The sequence below is a fragment of the Ranitomeya variabilis genome, chromosome 2 (assembly GCF_051348905.1).
Source record: "Ranitomeya variabilis isolate aRanVar5 chromosome 2, aRanVar5.hap1, whole genome shotgun sequence".
NCBI classification, from domain to species: Eukaryota; Metazoa; Chordata; class Amphibia; order Anura; family Dendrobatidae; genus Ranitomeya; species Ranitomeya variabilis.
Window position 1 is genome coordinate 761,055,561 of NC_135233.1, and position 14,020 is coordinate 761,069,580.

Genomic DNA, 14,020 nt, shown 5'->3' on the forward strand with positions numbered 1-14,020 from the left:
CGATTACAGCTGCAAGTCGCTTGGGGTATGTCACTATCAGTTTTGTACATTGAGAGACTGAAATTCTTGCCCATTATTTATGGCAAACAGCTCGAGCTCAGTGAGGTTTGATGGAGATCATTTGTGAACAGCAGTTTTCAGCTCTTTCCACAGATTCTCGATTGGATTGAGGTCTGGACTTTGATTTGGCCATTCTAACACCTGGATATGTTTATTTGTGAACCATTCCACTGTAGATTTTGCTTTATGTTTGGGATCATTGTCTTGTTGGGAGACAAATCTCCATCCCAGTCTTAGGTCTTTTGCAGATTCCAACAGGTTTTCTTCAAGAATGGTCCTGTATTTGGCTCCATCCATCTTCCCATCAATTTTAACCATCTTCCCTGTCCCTGCTGAAGGAAAGCAGGCCCAAACCATGATGCTGCCACCATTATGTTTGACAGTGGGGATGGTGTGTTCAGGGTGATGAGCTGTGTTGCCATTATGCCAAAAATATCATTTGGCATTGTTGCCAAAAAGTTTGATTTTGGTTTCATCTGGCCAGAGCACCTTCTTCCACATGTTTGGTGTGTCTCCCAGGTAGCTTGTTGCAAACTTTAAACAACACGTTTTATGGATATCTTTGAGAAATGGCTTTCTTCTTGCCACTCTTCCATAAAGGCCAGATTTATGCAGTGTACGACTGATTGTTGTCTTAAGGACAGACTGTCCCACCTCAGCTGTCAATCTCTGCAGTTCATCCAGAGTGATCATGGGCCTCTTGGCTTCATCTCTGATCAGTCTTCTCCTTGTTTGAGATGAAAGTTTAGATGGACCGCCGGGTCTTGGTAGATTTGCAGTGGTATGATACTCCTTCCATTTCAATATGATCGCTTGCACAGTGCTCCTTGGGATATTTAAAGTTTTGGAAATCGTTTTGTATCCGAATCCAGCTTTAAACTTCTCCACAAGAGTATCACAGACCCCTGAGACTATCACAGAGCAGGTGCATTTATACGGAGACTTGATTACACACAGGTTGATTATATTTATCATCATTAGGCATTTAGGGCAACATTGGATCATTCAGAGATCCACAATGAACTTCTGGAGTGATTTTGCTGCACTGAAAGTAAATGGGCCGAATAATATTGCACGCCCCACTTTTCAGTTTTTGAATTTCCACAAAAATTTTAAATAACCAATACATTTCGTTCAACTTCACAATTGTGTTCCACTTGTTGTTGATTCTTTACCAAAAATTTACATTTGGTATCTTTATGTTTGAAGCATGATATGTGGGAGAAGGTTGAAAAATTCCAGGGGGCCAAATACACTTGCAAGGCACTGTATATATATATATATATATATATATATATATATATATATATATATATATATATATATATATATATTGTCACGCTGTCACCGCCACCTCTCCGGGTGCCCTTTCATACTTACCACTCCACGGCATTCCGGCGTGGTCCCGCTCCTTCTTCGGCATCTTCTCTCCTGCTCGCGCTGCTGGCCTCTGCTACTGGTCGGGTGCGCGCGCGCACTTGAGTTCACAGCGCACGCGCACACTCACCTCCTTGAATTCAGCCCCTCTTTCCGCTCAGCTCTACTCCTCTGGAGGACTCTGACCCGGAAGGTATGCTGCCGCTCTGCTTTTCAGGCCGCCTCTTCCGCCTGGCGGTGCCTGATTATCATTTGTCTATTGCAAGTGACTCTGGCCCTCTTCTCCTAGCATACTCTCCAGTCTTCATTCCGTTTTGCCTTGTGGATTCTCTTGTGCCTTACCCTTGTCCCTCTACTGGTTTTCCTTTTGGTCCAGGTCATCCATTACCTCTGTCTCTCCAGTATTCCTACATACCTGCCGTTCCAGTCTGCTGTCTCACCGTCGTCTGTGTTCCAGTGTCTTCTCCCAGTAATCCATCCTGGTCGCCCATTACCTTTGTCCCTTCATTATTTCAGTGTTCCTGCCGTACCAGTCTGCTGTCTTACTCCCATCCGTGTTCCTGTGTCTCCACCTAGTACTCCGGTCTGTCACTCTTCTCTCCGTTCCCCGTGTCTTTTGTTACTGCCTTCCTCTTTGTTTTGTCCGTATATTCCTACAACTCCGCTTAACTATTCTTCCCTTCTTGGGTACCAGCTGCCATAGCAGTAGTCTCTCCTGGGCCTGCTCCTAACGCTCTCTGTATAGGGGGTGGTTTACCTGGTCTACTCGCCCTGGGGAGGTTTGCTGTCACGGTCCAGTGGGTTCACCCCTTGGAGTCTTTCTAGTCCTAACATATATACAGTATACAGTATATATATATATATATATATATATATATATATATATATATATATATTCACTGCTCAAAAAAATAAAGGGAACACTAAAATACCACATCCTAGATATCACTGAATAAAATATTTCAGTTGCAAATCTTTATTCATTACATGGTGGAATGTGTTGAGAACAATAAAACATAACAATGATCAATATAAATCAAAATGAATATCCTATGGAGGTCTGGATTTGAAATGAAACTCAAAATCAAAGTGAAAAATCAAATTACAGGCTGGAAATGCCTCAAGACAAGGAAATGATGTTCAGTTGTGTGTGTGTTGCCTCCATGTGCCTGTATGACCTCCCTACAATGCCTGGGCACGCTCCTGATGAGGCGGCGGATGGTCTCCTGAGGTATCTCCTCCCAGACCTGGACTAAAGCATCCACCAACTCCTGGAAAGTCTGTGGTGCAACATGACGTTGGTGGATGGTGCGAGACATGATGTCCCAGATGTGTTCAATTGGATTCAGGTCTGGGGAATGGGGCGGGCCAGTGCATAGCTTCAATACCTTCATCTTGCAGGAACTGCTGTCATACTCCAGCCACGTGAGGTCTGGCATTGTCCTGCATTAGGAGGAACCCAGGGCCAACCGCACCAGCATATGGTCTCACAAGGGGTCTGAGGATCTCATCTCGGTACCCAATGGCAGTCAGGCTAACTCTGGCGAGCACATGGAGGGCTGTGCAGCCCTCCAAAGAAATGCCACCCCACACCATTGCTGACCCACTGCCAAACCAGTCATGCTGAAGGATGTTGCAGGCAGCAGATTGCTCTCCATGGCATCTCCAGACTCTGTCACATCTGTCACATGTGCTCAGTGTGAACGTGCTTTTATCTGTGAAGGGAGCCAGTGGCGAATTTGCCAATCATGGTGTTCTGTGGCAAATGCCAATTGTCCTGCACGGAGTTGGGCTGTGAGCACAACCCCCATCTGTGGACATCGGGCACTCAGACCATCCTCATGGAGTCGGTTTCTAACCGTTTGGGCAGACACATGCACATTTGTGGCCTGCTGGAGGTCATTTTGCAGGGCTCTGGCAGTGCTCCTCCTGTTCCTCCTTACACAAAGGCTGAGGTAGTGGTCCTGCTGCTGGGTTACTGCCCTCCTACGGCCCCCTCCATGTCTCCTGGTGTACTGGCCTGTCTCCCGGTAGCGCCTCCAGCAATTGGACACTACGCTGATAGACACAGCAAACCTTCTGTGCCATCTTGGATGAGTTGCACTACCTGAGCCACTTATGTTGGTTGTAGAGTGCGTCTCATGCTACCACGAGTGTGAAAGCACGACCAACATTCAAAAGAGACCAAAACATCAGCCAGAAAGCATTGGTACTGCGATGTGGTCTGTGGTTCTCAACTGCAGAACCACTCCTTTATTGAGTGTGTCTTGATAATTGCCAATAATTTCCATCTGTTGTCTATTCCATTTGCACAACAGCATGTGAAATTGATTGTCAAATAGTGTTGCTTTCTAAGAGGACAGTTTTATTTCACAGAAGATTGATTTACTTGGAGTTATATTCTGTTTAGTGTTGAGCGATACCTTCCGATATCGGAAAGTATCGGTATCGGAAAGTATCGGCTGATACCGTCAAAGTATCGGATCTAATCCGATACCGATACCCGATCCCAATGCAAGTCAATGGGACGAAAATATCGGAATTAAAATAAACCCTTTATAAACTTTTAGGTTCATTCTACATGAAGGAAAACAACTAAGAATAATGTAGGATGTATTGGGGGACGTGGCGGAGACATTAAAGGCACAGAGGTTTAGCCCAAACAAATAGAATAGCAGGTTTTGTTTTTTTTTATGACGTTCGGTGTTAGAAAGATTTTGACTATGTTATTTATTTTTTTTTTTTCAGATATTGATGTTTCACTACTTCCACGTCCTTCACCTTCTTTTTTACTTCTCCCACACTTTCTTCTTCATTATCCTCATCATCAGCTTCTTTGACATCAACTATCTTCACCTTATTCATCTTCTTCTTCTTCTACCTATTTTTTTTTTTTTTTACATTGTTCATATTCTTTTTATTTAACTATTATCTTTTTCATATTCAACTTCTTCATCATATTCTTATTTGTGACAGGCATTCCCGTAGTTGTTATCTATAAAAGTTTGAAGATTACACCTTCCGTTCTGCCTGTCACAAAAGAGTTACATTTGTCCGCGTTCAGTTTGGCCTGCAGCATCAGGCTTTATCCAGGGGCACCACGAGGAGGAACGGACTCACCCCCATACACTGCTTAGTCTTCTTCTGCTTATAATTTAGATAATATCTTTTGCTCTGATATTTAGTCTTATGCTTAATGTTCTTCTGCTCTTTGTTCTGCAGCCTCTTGTTCTTCTGCTTCTCGGTCTCCCATGTCGTCGTCGTCTCCAGGGTCGTCGTCTCCAGGGTCGTCGTCTCCGGGGTCGTCGTCATCGGGGTGGTCTTCAGGGTCATCGTCTCCAGGGTCGTCGTCATCACGGTGGTTGTCGTCTCTGGTGTCGTCGTCATCTTAGGGGTGGTCTTCCGGGTCATCGTGTTTAGTCTCTTGAACTTGGAAATGTAGCAGAAGGTACAAGAAGGCTGAGAAAATGCCGAGAAACAGCTGATGGAACTGGAACTCGGATGGCTACCCGAAGGTCCAAGAGCCAATGGAACTACCGAGGACCAGCTGACGTTACTGGAACCCGGTTACTAAGCAGGAGGTACCCGTGCCTGAAAGCACTACCAAGGACCACCTGACGTTGGTGGAACTCGGATACCCAGAGGGAGGCACCTAAGCCAAAGGCTCTGCCCGGAACCAGCTGACGGTACTGGAACCAGGATGGGGAGCAGAAGGTACAAGAGCAAAAGACACTGCCGAGAACCAGCTGACGGTGCTGGAACCCGGATGGGTAGCCGAAGGTCCAAGAGCCAATGGAACTACCGAGGACCAGCTGACGTTACTGGAACCCGGTTACTAAGCAGGAGGTACCCGTGCCTGAAAGCACTACCAAGGACCACCTGACGTTGGTGGAACTCAGATACCCAGAGGGAGGAACCTAAGCCAAAGGCTCTGCCCGGAACCAGCTGACGGTACTGGAACCAGGATGGGGAGCAGAAGGTACAAGAGCAAAAGACACTGCCGAGAACCAGCTGACGGTGCTGGAACCCGGATGGGTAGCCGAAGGTCCAAGAGCCAATGGAACTACCGAGGACCAGCTGACGTTACTGGAACCCGGTTACTAAGCAGGAGGTACCCGTGCCTGAAAGCACTACCAAGGACCACCTGACGTTGGTGGAACTCGGATACCCAGAGGGAGGCACCTAAGCCAAAGGCTCTGCCCGGAACCAGCTGACGGTGCTGGAACCAGGATGGGGACCTATTCAAGCTTGTCTTCCTAGAGCCCCAACTAGCAGTGTTGGAGCAAAGGGTCAACAGGAGGAGGAGATGGAGCAGAGTGTAGGCCGAAGCCTGCACTGGCGGCAGCTTTGGGTCTGTTGTGTCTGCGTGGCTTTTGCAGGACACGATGCCGGCTACACAGCAGGGGAACAGCTGGCGGTGCTGAACCCCACTGACACATTGGCTGGTGTTTTTCTCTGTGCAGCTAGCAGTACCGGGCCCCAACTGGCGGTGTTAGAGCCCAGGGTCAGCAGGAGGAGGAGATGGAGCAGAGTGTAGGCCGAAGCCTGCACTGGCGGCAGCTTTGGGTCTGTTGTGTCTGCGTGGCAGTTGCAGGACACGTTGCCGGCTGCACAGCAGGGGAACAGCTGGCGGTGCTGAACCCCACTGACACATTGGCTGGTGTTTTTCTCTGTGCAGCTAGCAGTACCGGGCCCCAACTGGCGGTGTTGGAGCCCGGGCTCTGCAGGGGGAGCAGAGTGTAGGCCGAAGCCTAATTGAACCAATTTCAAAGGTAACCTTTAACCCCCCCTCAGGTGTTACAAAGTAGAAGAGCCACAGCTTATGCAGCAGTAGTGCTGCACAAGTCAAAGGTTGCTCTTTTAATTTTTCTCCTTGCACACGCTGAATGAAACACGTATAACATTTAGCCCTTTATACAGTCAAACTGTGTTGGAGGCGCGAGTTCCCTTCGTAATGAGACGCAGCACAGATGTCAAGAATCCCACCTTGGTGCTGGGTGCAGCCTCCTGAGCGTTGTTATTTGCTGTACAGGAGTCTGCGCTGTCGTGTTATCCCCTGGCCTAGCGCTGTTAGCGCTGCCCATCTTCTGACATCATTTAATGTCGGCCGGTGTGGTTCGCGATGACCATGAATCCCAGCCCCGCAGTGTCTTAACATTGTTAAAACACTGCGGGGCTGGGATTCATGGCCTGGCGCAGCACATATGTTCGCCTCTCACACTCGGGTCCTTACACCCGCTTCAGACTGTGCGGCGTCAGCTGATCCCTTATCGCATGCCACGGCCATGAAGCCGCACAGTCTGAAGAAGGCGGAAGGAGATGAGGGACAGGCGAACTGATGCACTGCTCATGCCCATCAATCACACCCTCGCAGTCCCAATAAATAAGACACCGAGGGGCGTTGTGTGGGTCAGGGCGGCTGCAGAGGCGCAGGCAGCCAAACAATGATGCCAGAAGACGGGCAGCGCTACCAAGGGGGTTGCAGCTAGTGTTGAGCATTCCGATGCTGCAAGTATCGGGTATCGGCCGATACTTGCTGTATCGGAATTCCGATACCGGGATTCCGATACTCTTGTGGTATCGGGTATCGGGTATCGGGTATCGGAACAACATTAATGTTAAAATGTGTAAAATAGAGAATTAAAATAAAAAATATCGCTATACTCACCTGTCCGACGCAGCCGGGACCTCAGCGCAGGAACCGGCAGCGTTGTTTGTTTAAAATTCCCGCTTTTACATGGTTACGCGAAGTCCCGGCTTGTGATTGGTCAGGGCGGCCATGTTGCCGGGCCGCGGACCAATCACAGCAAGCCGTGACGAAAATACGTCACGGCTTGCTGTGATTGGTCCGCGTCCCGGCAACATGGCCGCCATTAACCAATCACAAGCCGTGACGTCACGGGAGGCTGGAAACGCGCTCATTTTAAAAAGGGCGCGTGTCCAGCCTCCCGTGACGTCACGGCTTGTGATTGGTTGCGTCGCGGTCAACCAATCACAAGCCGGGAGGCTGGACACGCGCCCATTTCAAAATGAGCGCGTCCAGCCTCCCGGCTTGTGATTGGTTGATCGCGGCGCAACCAATCACAAGCCGTGACGTCACGGGAGGCTGGACACGCGCCCATTTTAAAATGAGCGCGTGTCCAGCCTCCCGTGACGTCCCGGCTTATGATTGGTCAGGGCGGCCATATTGCCGGGACGCGGACCAATCACAGCAAGCCGTGACGTAATTTCGTCACGGCTTGCTGTGATTGGTCCGCGTCCCGGCAACATGGCCGACCTGACCAATCACAAGCCGGGAATTCACGTAACCAAGTAATAGCGCGATTTTTAAACAAACAACGCTGCCGGTTCCCTCGCTGAAGTCCCGGCTGCGTCGGACAGGTGAGTATAGCGATATTTTTTATTTTAATTCTTTCTTTTACACATTTATATGGTTCCCAGGGCCTGAAGGAGAGTTTCCTCTCCTTCAGACCCTGGGAACCATCAGGGATACCGTCCGATACATGAGTCCCATTGACTTGTATTGGTATCGGGTATCGGTATCGGATTGGATTCCGATACTGTGACGGTATCGGCCGATACTTTCCGATACCGATACTTTCAAGTATAGGACGGTATCGCTCAACACTAGTTGCAGCGTATCATTACAAAGGAAAGTCACACCACCGGGACGGTTAAATGGTCACACAGAGGACACATTTTAGACGTGTTTTCAGTTCCACATGTGCGAGGAGAATACGTTTATGAGCCACCTTGCACACATGCAGCATTACCGCTGTACAAGGTGGCTGTAAAACGTACAAGCGCCTGGGGGAGGGGGGACAGGTTCCCTTCAATTTCAGTTCTTGTGTCTGCGTGGCTTTTGCAGGACACGATGCCGGCTACACAGCAGGGGAACAGCTGGCGGTGCTGAACCCCACTGACACATTGGCTGGTGTTTTTCTCTGTGCAGCTAGCAGTACCGGGCCCCAACTGGCGGTGTTAGAGCCCAGGGTCAGCAGGAGGAGGAGATGGAGCAGGGTGTAGGCCGAAGCCTGCACTGGCGGCAGCTTTGGGTCTGTTGTGTCTGCGTGGCAGTTGCAGGACACGTTGCCGGCTGCACAGCAGGGGAACAGCTGGCGGTGCTGAACCCCACTGACACATTGGCTGGTGTTTTTCTCTGTGCAGCTAGCAGTACCGGGCCCCAACTGGCGGTGTTGGAGCCCGGGCTCTGCAGGGGGAGCAGAGTGTAGGCCGAAGCCTAATTGAACCAATTTCAAAGGTAACCTTTAACCCCCCCTCAGGTGTTACAAAGTAGAAGAGCCACAGCTTATGCAGCAGTAGTGCTGCACAAGTCAAAGGTTGCTCTTTTAATTTTTCTCCTTGCACACGCTGAATGAAACACGTATAACATTTAGCCCTTTATACAGTCAAACTGTGTTGGAGGCGCGAGTTCCCTTCGTAATGAGACGCAGCACAGATGTCAAGAATCCCACCTTGGTGCTGGGTGCAGCCTCCTGAGCGTTGTTATTTGCTGTACAGGAGTCTGCGCTGTCGTGTTATCCCCTGGCCTAGCGCTGTTAGCGCTGCCCATCTTCTGACATCATTTAATGTCGGCCGGTGCGGTTCGCGATGACCATGAATCCCAGCCCCGCAGTGTCTTAACATTGTTAAAACACTGCGGGGCTGGGATTCATGGCCTGGCGCAGCACATATGTTCGCCTCTCACACTCGGGTCCTTACACCCGCTTCAGACTGTGCGGCGTCAGCTGATCCCTTATCGCATGCCACGGCCATGAAGCCGCACAGTCTGAAGAAGGCGGAAGGAGATGAGGGACAGGCGAACTGATGCACTGCTCATGCCCATCAATCACACCCTCGCAGTCCCAATAAATAAGACACCGAGGGGCGTTGTGTGGGTCAGGGCGGCCGCAGAGGCGCAGGCAGCCAAACAATGATGCCAGAAGACGGGCAGCGCTACCAAGGGGGTTGCAGCATGTCATTACAAAGGAAAGTCACACCACTGGGACGGTTAAATGGTCACACAGAGGACACATTTTAGACGTGTTTTCAGTTCCACATGTGCGAGGAGAATACGTTTATGAGCCACCTTGCACACATGCAGCATTACCGCTGTACAAGGTGGCTGTAAAACGTACAAGCGCCTGGGGGAGGGGGGACAGGTTCCCTTCAATTTCAGTTCTTGTGTCTGCGTGGCTTTTGCAGGACACGATGCCGGCTACACAGCAGGGGAACAGCTGGCGGTGCTGAACCCCACTGACACATTGGCTGGTGTTTTTCTCTGTGCAGCTAGCAGTACCGGGCCCCAACTGGCGGTGTTAGAGCCCAGGGTCAGCAGGAGGAGGAGATGGAGCAGAGTGTAGGCCGAAGCCTGCACTGCTGGCAGCTTTGGGTCTGTTGTGTCTGCATGGCAGTTGCAGGACACGTTGCCGGCTGCACAGCAGGGGAACAGCTGGCGGTGCTGAACCCCACTGACACATTGGCTGGTGTTTTTCTCTGTGCAGCTAGCAGTACCGGGCCCCAACTGGCGGTGTTGGAGCCCAGGGTCAGCAGGAGGAGGAGATGGAGCAGAGTGTAGGCCGAAGCCTGCACTGCTGGCAGCTTTGGGTCTGTTGTGTCTGCGTGGCAGTTGCAGGACACGTTGCCGGCTGCACAGCAGGGGAACAGCTGGCGGTGCTGAACCCCACTGACACATTGGCTGGTGTTTTTCTCTGTGCAGCTAGCAGTACCGGGCCCCAACTGGCGGTGTTGGAGCCCGGGCTCTGCAGGGGGAGCAGAGTGTAGGCCGAAGCCTAATTGAACCAATTTCAAAGGTAACCTTTAACCCCCCCTCAAGTGTTACAAAGTAGAAGAGCCACAGCTTATGCAGCAGTAGTGCTGCACAAGTCAAAGGTTGCTCTTTTAATTTTGCTCCTTGCACACGCTGAAAGGAACACGTATAACATTTGGGCCCTTACACAGTCAAAATGATTTTGAGGCGTGAGTTCCCTTCGTAAAGAGACGCAGTACAGCTGGCAAAAATGCCACCTTGGTGCTTTGCGTGGCCTCCTGAGCATCGTTATTTGTTGCACAGGAGTCTGCGCTTTTGTGTTATCCCTTGGCCTTGCGCTGTTAGCGCTGGCCATCCTCTGACATCATGTAATGTCGGCCGTTGCGCTTTGCGATGACCATGAATCTAAGCCCCGCAGTGTCTTAACATTGTTAAAACACTGCGGGGCTGGGATTCATGGCCTGGCGCAGTACATATGTTCGCCTCTCGCTTGGGTTCTTACACCCGCTTCAGACTATGCGGCGTCAGCTGATCCCTTATCGCATGCCACGGCCATGAAGCCGCACACTCTGAAGAAGGCGGAAGGAGACGAGTGACAGGCGAACATATGCACTGCTCAAGCCCATCAATCACACCCTCGCAGTCAAAATAAATAAGACACCGAGGGGCGTTGTGTGGGGCAAGGCGGCCGCAGAGGCGCAGGCAGCCAAACAATGATGCCAGAAGACGGTCAGCGCTACCAAGGAGCTTGTTGCGTGTCAATACAAAGGAAAATCACACCTGAGGGACGTTTTAATGGTCGCAGAGGACTCATTTTAGACGTGTTCAGTTCAACCTGGGCAAGGAGAATAAGTTTCTGAGCCACCTTGCACACATGCAGCATTACTGTCGTACAAGGTGGCTGTAAAACGTAAAAACGCCTGGGGGAGGGGGGACAGGTTTCCTTCAATTTCAGTTCTTGTGCCTGCGAGGCTTTTGCAGGACACGTTGCCGGCTACACAGCAGGGGAACAGCTGGCGGTGCTGAACCCCACTGACACATTGGCTGGTGTTTGGCTCTGTGCAGCCAGCACATCTGGGCCCCAACTGGCGGTGCTAGAGCCCAGGGTCAGCAGGAGGAGGAGAGGGATTACAGTGTAGGCCGAAGCCTGCACTGGAGCAAGTTGAAAGGGAAACTTTAACCCCCCCCCCAAGCGTTTGTAGCTGAAAGAGCCATCGTGTACAGCACTAATGCTGGAAAAGGTAAACTTAGCTCTTTTAATTATGGTCCTTGCACATGCTGAACCTAACACTTATGAAAAGTGTTCCCTCCTACCGTGATACCGTCCGGTTGGTGGAACTGTCCTTTGTGATGTGACGCAGCACAGCCGTCATTCTTACCCCCTTGGCGCCGTGCGCCGCCTCCTCAGCGTTGTTTGAATCAGTCCCGGAGCCTGCGCTGTTAGGTTAGCCCTTGGCCATGCACACATTTTGCGCTGCCCGTCTTCTGACAGTACGAGGCGGGCTCTCGGCCAGCGCGGCCACACAGGCGCAGCCAGCCTGACACCAAATGATGTCAGAAGACGGGCAGCGCAAAATGTGTGCAGCGCAGGCTCCGGGACTGATTCAAACAACGCTGAGGAGGCGGCGCGCGGCGCCAAGGGGGTAAGAATGACGGCTGGGACTGTGCGGACAGCACTTCTGGACGGCAACTAGCGGTGTTGGAGCCCAGGGACAGGTAGAGGAGGAAGAGGTGGAGGAGGTAGGAGGAGGTAGGAGGGATTGCCACACACACAGCAGGGGAACAGCTGACGTTACTGAACCCCAATAACAGAGGAGGGACTGTTGGGACTGTGCGGACAGCACTTCTGGATGGCAACTAGCGGTGTTGGAGCCCAGGGACAGGTGGAAAAGCAGAGGAACACAATGTAGGCCGAAGCCTGATTGGAGAAAGTCGAAAGGGAACCTTTAACCCCCCCCCCCCAAGTCGTTTGTAGCTGAAAGAGCCAGCTTGTGCAGCACAAAAGATGCAAAAGGAAAAGGTGGCTCTTTTCATGATGCTCCTTGCAAACACAGAACTAAACACTTATAAAATGTGTCCCCTGAAACCGTGAAACCGTCCCGGAGGTGGGACTTTCCTTCGTAATATGACGCAGCACAGCCGTCATTCTTACCCCCCCGGCGCCGTGCCCCGGCTCCTCAGCGTTGTTTGATTTCGTCCCGGAGCCTGCGCTGTTATGTTATCCCTTGGCCAGGCACACTTAGCGCTGCCCATCTTCTGACATCATTTGGTGGCAGGCTGGCTGCGCCTGTGCGGACGCGCTGGCCGAGAGCCCGCCTCGCAGTGTCGTCTAATGTAATCCCACCGCGGGCCTGGGATCCATGGCCATGCGCAGTGCATATCCTCGCCTCTCACTCCCCTCCCTACGGCTTCTTAAGACTGTGCGGTGTCACGGCCGTGGCATACTATTAGGGACCAGCTGACACCGCACAGTCTGAAGAAGCCGTAGGGAGATGAGTGAGAGGTGGAGGTTCAGATATGCACTGCGCATGTCCATGAATCTCAGGCCCCCAGTGGGATTAAATCAGAAGACACTGCGAGGCGGGCTCTCGGCCAGCGCGGCCGCACAGGCGCAGCCATCCTGACACCAAATGATGTCAGAAGACGGGCAGCGCTAAGTGTGCCTGGCCACGGGATAACATAACAGTGCAGGCTCCGGGACGGAATCAAACAACGCTGAGGAGCCGGGGCACGGCGCCAAGGGGGTAGGAATGACGGCTGTGCTGCGTCATATTACGAAGGAAAGTCCCACCTCCGGGACGGTTTTACGGTATCAGTGGACACATTTTATAAGTGTTAAGTTCTGTGTGTGCAAGGAGCTAAACAAAAATAGCTACCTTTTCCTTGTGCAGCATTACTGCTGCACAAGGTGGTTCTTTCAGTAACAAACGCCTTGGGGGGGGGGACAGATTCCCTTACATTTCAGTTGTTGTGTCAGCGTGGCGGTCGCAGGACACATTGCCGGCTACACAGCTGGGGATCAGCTGACGTTACTGAAACCCAATAACACTGGGTCGTATGTTTTGACTGTGCAGACGGCACTTCTGAGCCTCAACTGGCGGTGTTGGAGCCCAGGAATTTAAGTTCAGGTGGTAGAAAGATGAACACAACAGGAGACCTGGATAAAGTAGACAGTGACCTAATTATTTAATCAGGAAGAGGAGTGGCAAATTCCTGCGAGATCCAGGCCTTGTTCATTTTCAGGAAAGTAAGCCGGTCAACGTTATCGGAGGATAGTCGCATGCGACGGTCAGTTAGTACACCACCTGCAGCACTAAAGACACGTTCCGATAATACACTGGCCGCAGGGCAAGACAGCACCTCCAATGCATACTGGCTTAGCTCTGGCCATGTATCCAGCTTTGAGACCCAAAACTTGAAAGGGGAAGAGCCGTCTGGGAGTACAGCAAGAGGGCAAGACATGTAGTCTGTCACCATCTGACGGAACCGTTGCCTCCTGCTGACTGGAGCCGTCTGTGATGGTGTAGACTTTTGTGGCGGGCACAGAAAACTGTGCCACAGTTGGGCCATACTGGTCTTGCCTTGGGCAGAGGCACTGCTTCTGCTCCCTCTTTGTGCAGAGCCTCCACCACTGCCTGGACGCACTGAGCTGCTTTGGAATGCACTAGCAGCACTTCTCTCAGTTGGAATGGAGAAGATGATGGAATTCACCAGTGTGTCTTGGTACTCCCGCATTTTTCGCTCCCGGTTCAACGGTGTGATGAGGCTTTCTACGTTGTCCCGGTAGCGAGGATCGAGGAGGGTGAACACCCA